This window comes from Poecilia latipinna, unplaced genomic scaffold (genome assembly GCF_001443285.1).
Source record: "Poecilia latipinna isolate Pla-1442-1.1 unplaced genomic scaffold, P_latipinna-1.0 Scaffold895, whole genome shotgun sequence".
Classification (NCBI taxonomy): domain Eukaryota; kingdom Metazoa; phylum Chordata; class Actinopteri; order Cyprinodontiformes; family Poeciliidae; genus Poecilia; species Poecilia latipinna.
In genome coordinates this window covers 193,398-211,294 of record NW_015113511.1, presented here as the reverse complement: position 1 = coordinate 211,294, position 17,897 = coordinate 193,398, and the positions used below count along the sequence as shown (strand labels likewise).

The window sequence follows — 17,897 nt, the reverse complement described above, 5'->3', positions numbered from 1 at the left end:
TTAAGAAAAGACCTGATAAACGTGGAAGATGCTTCAAATAACTCCACGTTGGGCACCTTCATGCTCTCCTTGGACATTCTCCATCTGTGATTATGTTTGACGCTCCAAATCTTGATAATTCAGTTATGTCTTGTTCACATTAGTTTCCTTTTTACTTTTTATATTTACTCTCTCCGACATCAAACATATCAGCGGTAATTTGGCGGAAAGCCTTTATCTGCTCAGACATGCTCTCTTCCCATGGCTGACCCAGAACATCGTCTGACACGTCTTCCCCACAGGGAGCTTGTGGACGTGGGGGCCTGGCGTGGCCTGTCAGCACAACAAGCCCCACGAGGCGGCGGCGGCCCCGTCGGGACCCCCTTGTCTCTTCCCCCCTGCTTCATTACCGTCTTCTCCCCTTCTTTTCTCCCTTTCATCTGCAGCCTATCGCTGGCTCCGAGCCGCTCTCATCCGGGAACACGACGAACGAGGGGCGGGAGGCCGCAGACGGAGCGGATATGGGAAAAAGCAGAGTAAACATTTCAAAGGCCGGGGATTTTCATGTTAGCTTTAAAGGCCCTCTTTAATATTAAAACAGGCTGCAAATTAGATAGAGGCAAATGCGCGCTGTTTGCACGACAGCATGATAAGGGTTTTTGTCTCATCGATGGATCAAAGCTGAAAGAGTGAAAATAATTAAAGCACACAAGAAGAAAATTTGTCTTGAGGGATAAATTGATTGATCAGTGGAGACTCTGATTGGCACTATTTATTCCTTATGGTGTGGATAAAACGTTGTCTTTGATCTGCTGCAGCCTGCTTGTCGTACTTTCATAGCTTCTTGCCAGGCACCTCACATCAAGCCCATGCAGCTCTGTGGAAAAGTGACTAGATAAAGTTCTTGAATTGGTCTTCAAAGGGCAGGCCAATAAAGACGCTCAGACAAGTCTCTCCGCTTTATCTTGATTGTCAGAGTAAATGAGAGGGAGACCCATTCCACTTTGTGATCACTCATTTTCACTCTAATTTTGTTTATGGGACGGGGATAAACAAATTAAAGCTGATGGGCGGGATAAGACATACACACACTGACACATATGCAATGTTTGCACTTGCTTACCATGTATTGTCGTCATTAGGGACCTCGCAGTGGATGGAGAGTTGCACTTTTTGACAACTTGTGATTAAGTTTTTCTTTTGATTATTTAAACAAAAAATAGTTAGTAGTTGTGGGTGTAGAAGGAATTTGATATTTTCTTTCTAACTTCTGTACAAATTCAAGTCTGACCTGTGTGTTGGGGCATTTGTATACGGACCTTTAAAATCTTGCTAGAGATTCTCGATTGGATTTTTGTCTGGACTTTGACTAGGCCAGTTTACATGGCTGAGCTATTTTGTTGGGATGTTCGGGGTTGTTTTTTTATGCTCTCTATTTAACTCCATCCATCTTCATATCAACTTATTATTATACTATTTCAATTTTCCTGTTTTTCCCCTGCAAAAAAAAAAAAAAAACTTCTGACAGCATGATGCTTCCAGCATTATGTTTTTATTGTGAAGTCATTTTGTTCAGTGTGACTTACAATGCTGGTTTTCTTCTACTCGTGACATTTTGTAAAGTGGTAGCAAGACATTTTATGGAAGCAAGACTTTGCATTAAAGATGGTTTTTGTTCACTAATTTTCCTCTGAGGAGCCCAGGAGGCCATCAGAGAACTGACATGCTAGTAAATACCATTTACACGGTCCTGATCTTTGGGCAGACTTATGAATTATGGGATTTACCACAGGTTTACAAAGGCCAATTTCTATATTCAGGTATTTTCTGCTTTAAATGTGCTTAATTTGCATATTACAACCTCTCAGCATATGCTGTTTCTCTTTAGAAATTGTGCTTCATTAACATTTAAAATAATTACTTACTCAGAAAACATCTCATTCCTGCAAAAAAAAGCACTTATTTTATTGTATTTGTTTTTGTTTAAGGTAAAGCAATTTTGGTTCAACATATTTAATCTGATTTTTTATGTATACAAATCTTATTTAATTTTCCACCTGGAATTAATAATAATAAATACCTCTTTTTTTGTGAAATTGTCAGAACACATTTTACAGATTTATTTTAGATACATATAATTAGCAATAAAACAAGTGAATGTCTCCTGGTTCACCGACCAAGTCAAGCAAATCTGCATAAATCAGCGACAAGGCAGTTCAAAGTACTTTACACCACAAAAGCACAATACAGTCACCAATTAGGAAACAAGCAATAGACTTTACATTTTTGTCATCAAGAAGATTCATCATGAATTACATTTGACACTGACTCAGATGTTTTATTTGATTGCTCTCATGCTCGCAGAAGCCAGCTTTAAAGAAATGGGCTCTCCTCTGATTTCTTTGATCACCTAAAAGCTCGTTCCTTCACTAATTACGCAGATTTTAGTGAAATCCTCCGTCTGCACATCCTTGCCGTTTCATTGTGCATTTTCTCTCACGTGCAGCTACGCTCTCCGCCTGGAAGCCGCCTTATCGCCAGACTCTCATGCACCCCCCAGACTCCACTAATCAAGACAAACTCCAGCCCTCATCTCCTCCAAAAACCCACCCTATCATATCCTCCTCTCATTCCTCTCCCTTCCCAATCTCTGCCTCTGACCCAGAACTCTTTCCCTCCCCTCCTGGCTGCTGGGCCGCACAGGGTCCCACTGTAATTGGTTTAGACATAATTTACTGCCCACTTGGTAATGTAGCATTTCAGCATCTGATAAAAATCATATCAAGTCGCAGCGCTGGCCGCCACGGCTTGAAAGGGTTTCATTGTAATCATTTAGATACCAGAAGAGGTTCCTGCTCTCTTTCACTCAGCTTCGCTCGGTTACTCCCTCCCCCCACGCCCCCCATCAGCCTCTGTACTGCTGTTCTCTCCACCAGGACTTAAATTCACTTTTATGTATATTTCACTCACATGTAAAACTCCTTGATGACATTTCCCTATTTATTTCTTCACTTTCTTTTCTTTTTTTTTTTTTACTGCAAACCATTTTTCAGGGTCAGGACAAAACGTTGAAACGATAATTGTGGCTGCTGTTACTCGCTTGACTTCTCAGGGTAATACTATTCTTGTTTCCCTTTATTCTTTAGAGACGGGGCAGGAGGAAGAAATGAAACTTGCCTCTTGAAGGAGGAAATGCCTAAAAAAAAAACAAAAACAAAAAAAAAACAAGTGGGGAAATTATGAAAGTTTTTATAACTGCTGCAGTGTTTTGCCAAAAAAAAAAAGAAATAAAAAATCAAAACACTTCAAAGTGTTCTCATTTTATGATGTTGCAACGTCAAACTTCAATGTATTGTATTGGGATTTTATGCAATAAACGTACAAAAAGTATAAAATTGTGAAGTACGAGGTAAAATATACATTATCTACAATTTTTTTTACAAATAGAAATCGAGAAAAATGTCTACCAAACAGGGTATGTAATTCAATCACTGTATGAAAATACTGGTTTGTTAGAAAACATTAAGGACCAATCAGTATAATGAAGATAAAGGAACACGGTAGACAGGTCCGGGGGAAAGTTGTGGAGAAGTTTCATGCAGGTTTATACCAAAGCCTTGAAAATCTCAAGCAGCACTGTTCAATCCGTGACCCAAAAATAGAAAAAGTATGGCAACAGCAAACTCACGAAGTCATGCCCTTACCTAAACTGACAGGCAAGTGGATTATGAATCAGAGGAGCCACAAAGAAGGCCGTAGTAACTCTGGGGCAGTGGCAGAGATCCAAAGGTCAGGCGGGGCAATTTTTGGACAAGAATAACTTTTCCACTGATACACAGTCAATGGAGCTAAACTCGACTCTACATGGTGCAGGATTTTTCATTATAACTGCATAGCGGCTCTGTGTGGGTGGGGTCATCCACGGAGGGCGGCCGCAGAGTCTGGACAAACAATTGACTTAAACACAACAAGCACAAAAACAAAAGCACCTCATTGTTAGACAAAGCTGTGGTTTTCAATCAAAAGGCGAAGTCTTTCTCGTGTGACCACCAGGGACCGGAAGTCTTCTGACATCGTGTTTTGAGTGGCATCCCCAATGAAGTAGGTTTTAAAAAAGTAGTCAGGACTGAAACAGACATAAAAAGTATCAAAATGAACGAGAAGTTATCTGTTGGAATTAACAAAACTGTAGAAGAAACAGTCCTGTACACGATTTTGTTAAATTCATAGTAGCCCAGACTCCTCCAGTTAAAACGTTAACAGGATATTGAGATAATTAGCAGGATGCATAAGGATATGAACTTTGGGTTCAATTGCATGTGAAAGGACTTTTCTTCCAGGCTTATGAGAGCGGAAAGGAGACTTATGAACCAGCTAATCCAATGATAACACTGATTGCCTCGTAGCTTGCAGATTTTCAAACTATGTATATACATATATATTTAAGCCAATAGCATGATTTAGAAGACTGATATTTAGACACTCCACTGTGAACCGGTGATGTAGTCTTATCAGTAAATTAAAATTTATAGAACACGTAGAGATTTTTCTGCTGTGTTTTACCCAATAAGCCTGTTATAAAAGCTAATTTCAAAATAACCTAATACTGTTTTCCTTTTTAGAAGGAGTGATTAGGATCAAAATTTCCACCCACCCACCGAGTTGCAAGTGGGTGGAAAACAAATCCTCATCGCCTGGCGGTGGTATTTGAGATGGAAATTTAGTGGAGCCGATTCCTATTTCCAGGTCCTGCAGTGGATCCCTATAAGTGCACAATTTGCCATGTGTTTTATGAGCGGCACTAAATCTGGGTTTTATCAGTGTTAGGGAAAATTCCAGGGGCTCTCCTTGGGTGTCGTTAACATTCGGAGCGACAGCCACGAAGGTCCGTCCACTTGCTCCAGAGCTCATCTGCCGCCTGCCTGAACACAGGAAGGAAGAAACGGAGAACAAAAGATAAGTATCTAAACTCTAAGCAGGGTCTTTGTGCAGAGAACATCTTAGATTAAGTAGGAAGGTGACCAGGTAGCAATCGCAGCCTCAGCACTACCTGCTTGAAAGGAGGTTCTTTACTATAAAATCAGCTGAGTTGAAGTAATTATTTGTTTTGATAAACATTTTTAAACCTATTTTCATGAAGTTTCATCAGATGCTTTTTCTTATCCTTTTGGAAATAATCTCTGCTAGTAGCTAATTTCTCACACGTGCAGCGTATAGTTAACATTTGTTGTCAAATGTTAACTATAACCTGATTTAATCTGTTTCAGTGTCAACATTTAGTCTTTTGAGTTTCAAACAAAAATTCTTGTGAATCAGATTAGCATGAAATGAAGTTCAGCTGTCCTGGTAGGACCTTATCAAACTGTGTCACATTTGCAAAACATCTTGTTCCACCAGGGTGTCAGTCAAGGGAAGGCTGAAGAGGGAAGGAACGAAGAAGACATTCATCAATCATCGGAGAAAACAGAGGTGTTACAAGAACTGCGCACTTCCCCAAAAGTTTGGGAAAGAAGAGGTGGGAGCTGGTCAGGAAGAGCCAAGAGCGACACTGTCCTACATGGACTGGTCTTGTTCTAAGCAGGACAAGAACCTCCTCTATTTCACCATATTTCCTAGACCAGCAAGTAGGGTTGCGAGACAGAAGCCTTTTCATTCGAAGAGAGCATCCAGGACTAGCAAAAATGTTCCACAACAGTGAAAAACAATGTTGTAGGAACCAAGACTTGAAGCTCATGGCCACAATTTGAAAAGTTTGGCATCACCAAAAGAACAACATGACCACTGTTCAAATTGAACAGAATTATACAGTGAAACTACTTTTCTCCAGATGAATTTGAGGGTGTTTTTTTTTTTTTTTTTCTATGAAGTTAGAGCAAATCTAGAACATGCTGTGCGCTTTCTTCTGATGACAGGAAAATGTAATTTTTGGAAAGACTTTGCAAGAGTGCAGAGCTAAATCTGACAGAAAGTCAAGAGGATGGAGGACAAGAGGAGTTCTGATGATCTGATAGATTTAGAGAATGAGGCAAAGTAGACAAATATTTCCAAGTCAAGATGTAGGATGATGATGTACTGATTTTGGGAATCAGGTCTGCGAGAAGTCAGGAAGACATGCCTTTTTTGTGTGTCTTTTATTACAGAGGTCCAACACGGGACATGACATCGCCAAACTGTTTCACCAGCGAGTTCATAGGAAAGAATCACTTCCTGTTCAACTCACCGCACTCAGTCAGTCCCAGCACTTCTCTCTCTGCTCAGTTTACAGACATCAAACATCAAGCAACCCCCCTAAAAAAAGTCTAGTATTTTCTTTAGAATAATTTTTATTTTGTCCATTTTAAAACATAAACTAGCAATATAATGAGTCACTAGAGGGTTCATGGAAGCTAATTATATTACAAAACTGTAAAATTTGATGTGAAAATAAGAAGTTTTGCTTTGCACAATAGTAAATGTTTCAGAAATTTAGATTTTTTTTAAACAGGAATGTAAAATAAAACACCCCAGAGAAATGAAAAAAAGTCTGGTTATTTTGAAAGTCTGTAAAAGTTCTTCTTTTTGAAGAACCAATGAACAGGTTGACGATGATTGTGCTGTTTTCTCAGCGTCCTCAGGGAAGCAAGTCAGAAGAAGACGACTGACCTTGCTTGATAAATGCAAAGCCAAAGTTTAGTTCTATCCTAATTATCTTTTAATGCATCCCTATTTCCTTTGGTTTTGCTTTTTTTTCCTGCGCGATTCTGCTCGACCCGAGGGGCACAAACAGGTGGGGAATATTAGACCATCATACGAGACTCTAATGGGATAGCTTTGCCTTCACTCGACGGCCTAAACAAAGTGCCTTTACTGGAAGAATAACCACAAACCACCAACCAGTCCATGATCCAACCATTTAGGTTGTTTGGATGCATCGGTGTCCACCGGGCTCCACGGGCACCAGCCTGAATCGGCTAAATCAGGCGTCAGTTGAGGTTAACCTTCTCATCTGTTTGGTGTGCCTGTGAGCCGTCAAAATGCTGAAACTCTCCACCACCGCAGGGCCGCCATCCAGGGGTGAGCCATTAGTACTCATTGTGAAAAGTGAGTTTTTAAGTGCTCGCTAAATCAAAGGCAGGCTTATATTTTCTGAGGAGGAAGGACTTGGGAGTAAATAGGTGGTTTTCCTGCTCATTCCAAAGTAAATAAGATAGAAAACTGCTTCCATCTACTTCGGAGCTCAGCCGTCTGGGTTCTATTTACACCGCCAGCTATTAGCCATCTCGCACCATCACATTTATGACCGTGTGCACAGATGAAAGGTATTTGTACGCATGGAGAAAAACCTTGAGAGAGGCCAAGTCTTGTTTAGCTGAAATAATAGAAAAGAGATTATCGATGCATGTGGTTGTCTGCTTAAATGCCCAACCTCTGACTTGATAGTTTTAACAACTTAATAGCTTGTACAAAAGGGCAAAAGTGAGGCCCATTATGCTGGGAAAAATGCAATCTGTTCACAGGACTGGAAACAATTTCACAAGCCAAGCTGCAAGTTAAATGTTTTTTTTTGTTTGTTTTTTTTTATTGCTTGGGCTCGTTTAGAACAGCTCTTAGAAATCAGGTGTCATTGGCAAACAAAGTAATTACATTTTAATCCCAACTAATATGTTTCAAAACTGTGTAATGAAACAATTAATAAGCAGCGCCGCCTCCAACCTCCCACGCCTGCAGGCGATGGAAAGCTGCCAAACCTTCGCAATCCTCGGCACCGTCAATGAAAACACAAATGAAACTGTATATCCGTCGGCGAGGCGGTCGTCGACTCTCTTCACACGAGAGCGTGCACTTGATAAGACTTTGTGGCCGCTTAAGAGGCTTTCTAGTGGTTTTCATCATCTGTCAGGTGTCAAGTGTGGTTCTTTGGCTTTGTTATAATAAAATCCCCACCCCTCCACCCCCTTTAGCTGTCACTGATCCACAGAGGTCCCCTCATCTACCGAAATTCGCCCTAATGTCAAGCCATGAGGGATTAACTTCAGGGCAATAACACGCAATTAGATTTATTTCCCCCCTCTTAAGCCTATTAGGCTACAGCTGAGCAGTCGGTGGTCATGCTTTAGCTGAATTTAATTGTGTTTCTTATGCCCAATGAGCTGTGTACCGCGGGGGGTGGGAGGGACGAACAGATCCTCGTTTTGCAGGAATACGCACCTTTAAAGAGTTCACGAGTGGACGAGGCGATCGTGGCTCTGAGGCAGTGCTGTGCTGCCAACAGGGGAGAGGTGGGGACTCTGCGAACTGCAAAGTGAAACTGACACCACCTCTAATCGTTTCACTTTATATGCCTTTCACCGACTCACTAATCCTGTTACGCGAAGATAAAGATGTGTCTTCCACTCTTAGCCCCTGTGCTGCTCTGACAAAGGCCTTTTCTTGTGCCTTTGTAGATGCATAGCTTCATCCTTTCTTTGCCGGTCGAGGGGCAGAACAGAAGGGAGAAAACATAGATGCAAAATTGCTGCTATTGGTATCAAATGTAAGAAAAGTGCTTTTTTTCAGCAACGACTGGTGACCCGAAAGTGGGAAGGTGCCTCTAACATGAATAATTACTGACTGTTCAGGGCTAGAAACATTTTTTTTTTCTTTCCAAACATGTCAGTAAAATCAACACTCTTTGGTGTGGAAATTGTTACTGAGCAAAGAACAGTAGACATTTCAAAATGTTTTATTTAAAAAGGAAGTCTTATTCCCTGTGACACATCTAGAGACCGGTGTGGCTCTTTCAAGCTGCAGGAGAGTGAGAGAGAGCAAAACCACAGCAGAAAACAGGAAGGCTGAAGGGGGATGCAATTTTATTCTTTGAGCTTTCTGTCAGATACGAGAATTAAAAATGTTGGCAGCCCTCTGGACAACTTTCTCACACATGGTACCAGGTCGACTTTGCTTCTAATATTAGTAACCACTGAAAAGATATAAACAATGTCTTGACTACAAATTATGTATTCTTTTCTAAAGTCCCTGATGAGAAATCCAAAAGAACTATAAACTTCGGTTAAGCTTTACACAAAAACAAGAATAAAAAAATTGACAATAAATATCATAACAAACTATTTGTTCAATTTTGATGCAGATGAGAAACAAATTTACTACTTAAGAAATCATTCACAAAAGGATATAAATGTGTTCAGATGCATATTTAGAGTAAAACGTCAAGAAACCATGGTTCGCTGTTACTGCTTTCACCAGCCTTGTCCGATGCACAGCTTTAAAACGGCGCATTGAGATAGGCATGACTAATGACAGTCTCACGCAGTGCTTTGTTTGCTCAGAGTTAATCGTCTCCCAGGCTTCGGCGCGACCCTTCGCTCAGTTCCTGATTGTGGCATTGTCTCTCTCTGCCTTTGGTACGGTCCTCAATAAACTGAATGCAGCTCAGTCACACAGCAGAGCAGTGCATCGCAGCAGCCTGTGAGCCGCCACACAAACTGATTTACTGGTGCCGAGACGCTAATTCGCTCACTTTGTCTATATGTCTGGGCATGAATATAAATCTAAAGCTGCAAAAGTACAGAAGCTTTAAGTCTGTAGCCGAGGTTAGACGTGGATGCCCTTCCCCTAAAGCCCATTTTATCTAAATCTTTGGGCTTTGCTTTCCGTCTTAGCTGGACTTTGTCAAAAGCAGCTATTCAGGGGTTAAAATCGGATTCGCGAGAGTTAAAAATACATTGAACATGGCACAAATTGCACCGTATTCCAGGTTAGAAATGTCCTTTTCTAAACAATGATTGAAGAAAAAGTTAGCTGTAGTTCACACCAGAAAAGAATTTACGTATTTGGCCTAGTGTGGCGATGCAGACGGAAAACGTGTAACAAAAATAGTTTTTCCCAAAGAATAATTTGAAAAGTACAGCGTTCATTTGCCCTCAAATGAAGTCAGCTGGTTATAGGGTCCATCTGAGTGAAGCTTACTCTCAGCTGATCCGTGGAGGGCTTACATGTTGAAGGCCAAAGAACACAGCGGTCAGGTCAGGGAGAAAGATTTGGAGAAGTAAAAGCAAAGATAGCTTACAAAACAATATCCAAAGCTTTAAATATGTTGCAGAGCGCTGGTCAAGCCAGTACCCTACAAATAGAAAGAGTATGGCACAACGCAAACCAATGAGGCAATAAAGCTTTGGAGGAGGTGCAGAGATTCCCTGCTCAGGAGGGAAGGGTCTCCACAAATATGGCCTTCAGTAAGAAGAAATCCACTATTCAACATAAGCCATAAGAACTCCAGCTTAAAGTTTGTCATTCATGTTATTCTAAAGGTTTTATGTGGCAGATAACACCTCTGTGGGGCGAGCGGCTGACCTTACTGGTTCTGCAGACGGATCCGGAAAAAGGAGGATCGGCGAGCCACCCAGTTTGGAAACTTGTTTACTGAGTTTCCTTGCTTTGTCCAGAACCAAGCAAGTCTCTGTGATCCCTGTGTGCAGCCCATGACACCGAGTCTGGGAAGACCCAACAAATTGCTGCCATTAAAAGTAGATCGCTCCACCCATAATGAGACCAGCGAGCACTCAGAGACCCATCAAGCCTCACGCAATCCAATCAGAACAAAAACAAACATCGTGAGCAGCGAGCCCTCGTTAGGCCATCATCTCCCCCAGACCCTCGCTTTCAGTTTAAAACACTGCCTGATGACTGAACAAACAAACCCTCAACATCTTTACTGTTTGGTGTTTGGGGTTCTCAGGGCCAGATCAGTAATCATATCTCTGTCCTGTTATTCTATGTCTCAGCAGAGGGGAGGAGGTGTGAGACGGTGGCTTCCAGCTACAGGCAAGGAGAGGGGCCGGTGGGCTTTCACTGAAAACATAATTGGCATGGCCCCAGTGACACTGTCCATCAGATTGCGCTGAGCCTCTCTGTGTGCATTCGCGGGGCCCCTGCAAGGTTTCATTAAACAAGGAGCAGAGGCCTCCGAGGAGATGTTTGTGCAGTCTCAGTGGCTCCACCACACAGCGAGGAGCGCAGCTTCGTAAGCGCAGCCTCGCTCAGAAACAATTAGCTTGGGAACTGTATCTAATAAGGAGCCTAAACGTTTTCTCAAGCGCTCGAATGTGTCTCCACTTTAAGGTCTTAATTTAAAAAAAGCTGATTTTGGAAACTATTTGTGATTATTTTAGAGAAAAAAAATTATATTTTAGCCCCATCAACGTTAGCTAGCATAACTAGCAATGATATGACTGAAGAAGAATTATCACCCACACATGAAGATTTTCGAGCATGAACAGAACCTTTATGTTCTTGACACTGCAACCCAACTGGAGTGAAGTCCAGACTTTGACTAGGCCACTGGTAAGCCATACTTTTTGAGCCATTCAAAGCTGGACTTCCTATTGTGCTTTAGAGACCATCGTAACCCAAACACACGCAGGAATTGATACATTTTTTCTGCTAGTGAGGAGAATTTATAGTTTCATTAGTTATGAAAAAAATTTACCATGTCTTTAAGCGGCACAGAAGCCAAACACCATAATATTACCATCTCTATGTTTGACTATAGACATCATGTACTTTGTTCTGAAATGCTATTTTAGTTTTACCCCATATAAGACAGGTTGCACATCTAAAATGTTTCACATTTATCTTGACAATACACAGGATATCATCCCTTAAGTCTTGGGGATCTTTAAGATGTTGTTTGTGAAATGTGTTATCTGTTATTCAGCAGTGTTTTTAGACTTGGTACAACTCCATAGATGCCATTTGCCCCAGTTTCATTCATGTTATTGCATCATGAACACTAAACTTTAAGTGAAGTGACCTTTGGAGTACTTTCTATGCTGTGACCTCCTGGATGAGTCGTCCTTGAAATCCTAAAGTAACTTTGGTTCACTGGCCACTTCTGGGAAGGATCAGCGCTTCAATGTTTTCTCTATGAAATGATTCTCACTGTGGTGTTAAGTCCCAAGCCCCTAAAGAAAAGACTTTGCAACCTTTTGATAGACAGATGTAAACTACTTTGCTTCACTTTTGTTTTTTAATTCTTTACATACTTTAGCTCGTCAGTCAAGTTCTGTTCAAGTTATTACTTGATTGTGCAGGGAGTTGTGTTCACCACTTGAAAACGGGACAATTTATTTAATCAGGATATCTATGTCTAATATTCTTAATTTGATATTTAAGTCTGACATGAAGCTGAAACAGAAATCCTCAATATATTCTTGCTTTGAAAAGCTTAATTCTTAACTTAAAAAGTCCATAAACTTCACAGTCTTTCTTTTACTCTCCTTCTCAATTGTGATTTAATGTAACCTTTTGTAAAGTTATATTCAGTCAACATAATGTTTTTGGTCAGTGAAGAAGACGCTGATCAAACATGTTTTTTACACTTGAGATTGCTGGTGAAAAAAAAAATTAAATACATTTAAATGTTAAAACTTTAAGTGTTTATTGCCTAGAGCAGGGGTGGGCAATCCTGGTCCTCGAGGGCCGGTGTTCTGCAACTCTTAGATGTCTCCCTTTTCCAACATACTTGAATCCAACAGCTGAATCACCTCCTCAGTGCAGTCTAGTTCTCCAGAGTCCTGCTAACGACCTCATTATTTGACCCAGGTGTGTTGAAGTAGAGATGCATCTAAAAGTTGCAGGAGGCCGGCCCTCCAGGCCTGGAGTTGCCCCCCGCCCTGGCCTATAGAGAAACCTTTACCCTAACATGTCTGGAAGGCAAAATGTGCTACTAACAATATTTTTGCTTTGATAAACTACTTTCTCATGATAAGAAGGAACATTTATCAAGTCAACTGAACACCACGATGAGCTGCTGAATAAAGTTTTTAGATAGATAGCGGTTATCCAATGATGCTGCCTGAGCTGGTTTGTCACCAGTCAACTTTCAAAGCCAATCCTTCTGTAAAACATCTGTACCTTTTGTAACCAAATATGCATGTCTCCAAACAAGTTTGTAATAGTTCACAGCAATAGCCAACAATCATCCATTGGCGTCCAAACCAAATGCACAACGGTTCCGCTATGACACAAAAAACATGAACCGAGATCCTGCTCTGCATAAAAGAGCCAAACCCGAAGTCATGGGCCTCAGCAAAGATAATCATCAGAGATATTGAATAGGAGGATAGAAGAATAATATGAACCGTAAAACCCAGAGGAATCCGTGTGGCCTTATAAGGTCTTCGGTGATGGAGAGAGGGCAGAGAGGGTAAGTGAGCCAACAAAACACTGGACAGTACCAGCCCGTCCGTGCATGGGAAAAACCTCGCTCTCTGAATGTGGAACCAATGAGTTTAATAAATAAAATCACATCCAAAAGAGATTCCATCGTAAGTACCTCACTTGGGTCTCAAAGCCTGGGTTGAATAAGTCAAGGTACAGCCAACTTTTCATCCTAAGAAGAAAGAAAAAAAAAAGAGGTTAATATTTTCTCTTAAGTTACCCTTAATTCCAGCGTTCAAGTGGCTCTTAGCATTTTCCACTAAGTCATCCAATCCTGTCCCCCAATTAACAGCCACATTCATCTCTAAATAGCACACTTGTAGCTCTCAGTATGCTCATCTGTCCATCAGGTGAAATTTAATAATCATATTTGTGTAACTCGCCCTCATAATTCCCACGCAGACACACTCAACAGAAGCTAAATATACACCACTTCAGCTGGCTCCACAAGTCTACTTGTGTCTGCTAGCAATTAGTAAAGCAGGTTTGTGCGACTCCATTGTTTGGACTGCCGGCCTCTCGCGGAGATAATGAGCCTTAATCGTTGAGTGACACCATAATTGCCAAGGTGTATGGTGACACGACAACAGACGCAATTACCCTACTTTTGACATCAATGCTCTCATTAAATGATGTCATTGAAATGTGATGCTTTGGATACACACCCAGCCACGCTGCCTATACTATGTGCGCGTACACACACCTATTACGCTGACTGTGTACGAGGTTTATAGGTAGAAAAGTACTTGCCTGCCTGGGAATCCAAACTTGATGCTTCCCTGTTTTTTTTTTTGTTTTTTTTTTTTTTTTTTTTTGCTTGTTTTTTTTTTTTTGTTTGAGTCAGCGTTTTAGATGTATATCAGTTTTTTTGCTAAAGTCACTATTGGCACATTTATGGCTTAAAAGTGTATAAAAATTAAAGGAAATACAGATTTTATTTTGATTTTATTTTTTTTTTGTGCACCACACTGAAAGATTTAACATTTTATTGTAGTCACATAATCTCTCACTGAAAATTTTAGAAAGAGCAAATGTTTATTTTGAACCGATCAGAAAGAAACTATACATAAAGACCACACACATTTCTGCTAAAATAAATGTACAAATACATTACTTCACTTTAATCTAATGGACACGATGCACTTTTCAAAAATGATCAAAACATCCGATTGACCTAATGCAGACGTGGGGTCTGTCATTGTTGGTGGGGGACCAGAATGCAGGCAGGATGCTGGCAGAATAAAATGAAAAGTTTATCTGGTAAATGAACTGAATTCATACTGACCAATCAAAACACTTTACCCAGAGCCACACACACACTCACAAACACACACACATTCATACACCGAAATGCAGACTGGAAGGCAAGATTGGGAGAAGAGCTTTGCCAAGGGGCACACAGACAGCAGGAAGCTGGAATCATGCCCACAACTTGGGAATTTCAAGCCACTGAGCCACTTTCAAAGTATTTATAGATGTAAATCGAAAAATTTAGAATATCGAGGACACAGTCCAACAAGCCAAGGCAGAAACAGGGGCTTGCGAGAGACCGGCAGCGATGGGAAACAAAACAGGAAACAACAGGAGAATCTTACAGGGCGGGGGATGAAAACAGGGACTTTATATACTAGAAGAAGTGATTACTGAAGTTGGAACAAGAGAAGCCGATTAACTGAATGAGAAGCAGCTGCAGGACAGCATTAAACTAATAGAGCTAAATGCGGAAATAAAAAAAAATATGAGCAAACACAACAATAGCGAAAGTAAACAAGCACTAAAGTAACAACAAATGCCAGATTAAAAGTGACAAAGCAGCTTAGAAATGCATGCTACAGAGAAAACAGAAGGAAATAAAACCAGTGTGCATAAAAAAATTACTAATATAAAAGAGAATCTCCACTCTCTCAAAAGCACTGAAAAAACTTAAAGTGCAAAACAAAGCTATAAGATAAACATAAAATCCTTCAATTTCAACTTGTGACATGCTGGTCTTAGTTGTTTTAGACTTAAAAATATCTGCAGTCAGAGCAATAATTCAAACATTTAAAACAACTGAGATGAATGCATTTGGAAAGCACTAAACAGTTTTTTTTAAATATTCTGGAGCAATAAAATGTAAAAAAGTTAAAATGTGAAATTTCTGAAGCTGGGGTGAAGTTTAGATAGTGGGAAAGATTTGTTGTTTTGGCTCCTTTGGTTGGAGAGCTGCGGAAACCAAAGAAGCATCTTGGGGTTATCAAGTCTCCATAACAAAAGCATCTACATGCCAGCTGGACTGTAAATAGTTTTGCTTTTTCCTATTATGAAAAAGACATAAATGTGTGAAGTTTCCTAAACTCCACTGGAACGCTTTCCCCCTAGAAACACACGATTTGGCTGAGACTGAGATTGTGTTCTCCTGAGGAACAAGTTCTCCAATCGGAGTTAAAAAAAAAAAGCTCATGCCCACTATATGGAGGAATACGGAGGTGGATCTGTGATGCTGCAGGCTTGTTTCTCTTTTGAAGGCCCTGGGAAGTTTGAACTCTTTGAAATATTTTAGAAAAATAAATCTGGTGGACTCTGCCAGAACCCTTAAAGCGGGTTGTCTTGGGGTCTCTCAGCAGGATTAAGATCCAAAACACATGTCCAAAACAGCAGAGAAAGGATTCACCTGACAGAACACCGACCTTTTTCAGGACCATCTCATCCCCTTCAGACCTGAATCCCACAGGTTTGCATTTGCAAAAAGAAAAAAAAAAAGAACATATTTGAAAAGCTTTCGTGGCATCTTTACTAGTGGTTCCTACAAACTTTATAAAACAGACTTGGCACAGATTGATATTTTTGGCACCTAAAACAAAGGCGCGCCCTTGTTTCTATCATTCGCCTCTGCAGACCTTAACGCAAGCAGTGTGACTGCAATATTCATTTCTGTTTTCACTTAAATAGGGCTTAGAAGGCCATTTACAAGGTGCTTTTGCAAAGCGTGCAAAAGTGTTTTTTTTTAATGATGTGCTAGGAGCTGCAGTTATGTTGGCTACCACTTAAATATATGCAGTAAAAATGTGTCAAGCAAATCGCTCATTTTGCGTTTATTGTCACACCTAACACCTCTGCTCCACCGAACGAGAGGCAAAAACAGTAAACTCAAACGCATTCAGTAATTGTCACCACTACAACTAATATTGTTTCACATCTTGGTCCCCACAAGGAGCAGTGGGTCCCCACAACGTCGTATGTGTCAGGAAAATGGTCCCCACAAGGTATTACAAACAAACGCACTACACACACACACACACACACGCACACAGGACACAGAAGCAGACAAACAGAAAACACAGGCAGAAGTCCGAGCCTATAAATCAACAAAAACGAAATTGTAAGGTTGACTTTAGCAATTGCATATGTGAAGGAGAATTTACCTCCATGTAACGTTTTAATGAGCTTCAGCTAAGTAGAAACGCTTTCAAGAAAATAGTGATAATAATTAAAAGAAAGTTCATCAGTCAAAATCCGCTCTTGGTGAAACTCTATAGCGTGTGAAATATTTGTCCCCGGCTCCTGTGAAAGCTTTGCAGAGATCCGTGGGTGCCATAAAACCTGAAGGCAATTAAAAGTGCTCATCTTTCACCACGTTTCTAAATTCTGTAGCAATTAATCTGCCCAATTTGATTATGAACTGCACAAATTAAACAATAAAGACCTGTCTAATGAGGGATTAATTATGGGTAGCGGGAGGGGAGAGGGGCTGGAGCCGCAGCCATGTGTCAGTGTCTCCTGCAGACAGCGCAGAGCCATAAGGAAGACAAAGAGGCTCGGCGTCCATGTGGTCCGGCACTGATAGGGCCCCCCTCATCACAGATCAGTAGATCCGCAGCCAAGAGAGCCCATAAAAGGCCCGGCCGTAATTGAAAGTGCCAAAATCAATAGCGCTGACAGGCCTTAATTAAATTAAATATGTCTCCCATAGGAGAGGACTGGGGCCCAGGGGAAGAAGAAAGGAGAGCAAGAGCTGCTGCCTGAGTGAGCTCACTGTGAGAGGACTGCTGAGACATCCAGACTGAGTGTCCATTACGGAGCAGTGACTTTACATAACTGATAGGAGATCAGACCAAGGAAAGGTGTGTTTTAAAATGCCAAATCATCAACGTAATCGTGTTGTTTTGTTTACCAAACTTGACGGTGAATTTTAGATGTAAACTGGGATATATATTTCCAAGCGTTGTTACGTTGAGAGCATCTTTCTCAACGTTGTTTAGAGTGTAGTGTTGGTTTTTATTTTTTGTATATTGATGAACTCCTAATCTGTAAGAGTCACTGTAAAAATGCTACACGTGTGTTACATTAGTTCCACTGCTTTCTTGCTAATCAATGACTTTATGAGTCAACAGGTTTACTTTTACAACTCTTATTGCTGTCCCCAAAAATAAAATACTGACCCGTGGAAGCTCTCCGTATTTAGACACGTTACAGTTGCAAAATTTCAAACATCTTATTGCAGTTTAATGCAATTTAAAAGTGCACACTGTAAAACAATAAACTCTAGTTTTAGTGCAAAGTAATGCGCTTTACTTAGCTCCGTTAATATTCCCATTAGCTCTGACCAGATTCCCTCTCCTCGTTGAAGAAAAACACCGCCACAGCATATTACTGCCACCACCATGTTCTCCTCCCAGTTCTGGGTAATGCATTGTGCAATACTGTCCGACATCATTTTACTCCTTCAAAGCACTGCAATG

General features: G+C 40.7%; 1 long non-coding RNA gene across 1 annotated transcript; it reads right to left on the bottom strand.

Annotated features, from left to right (window-relative positions):
* Positions 1-3,991: 3,991 nt before the first annotated feature.
* Positions 3,992-14,409, bottom strand: LOC106957339 (uncharacterized). The gene is made up of 3 exons (XR_001426931.1): positions 14,351-14,409; positions 13,292-13,348; positions 3,992-4,901 (listed from the first exon to the last, which is right to left on the bottom strand). It is a non-coding gene; the product is annotated as an uncharacterized LOC106957339 (long non-coding RNA).
* Positions 14,410-17,897: the final 3,488 nt, after the last annotated feature.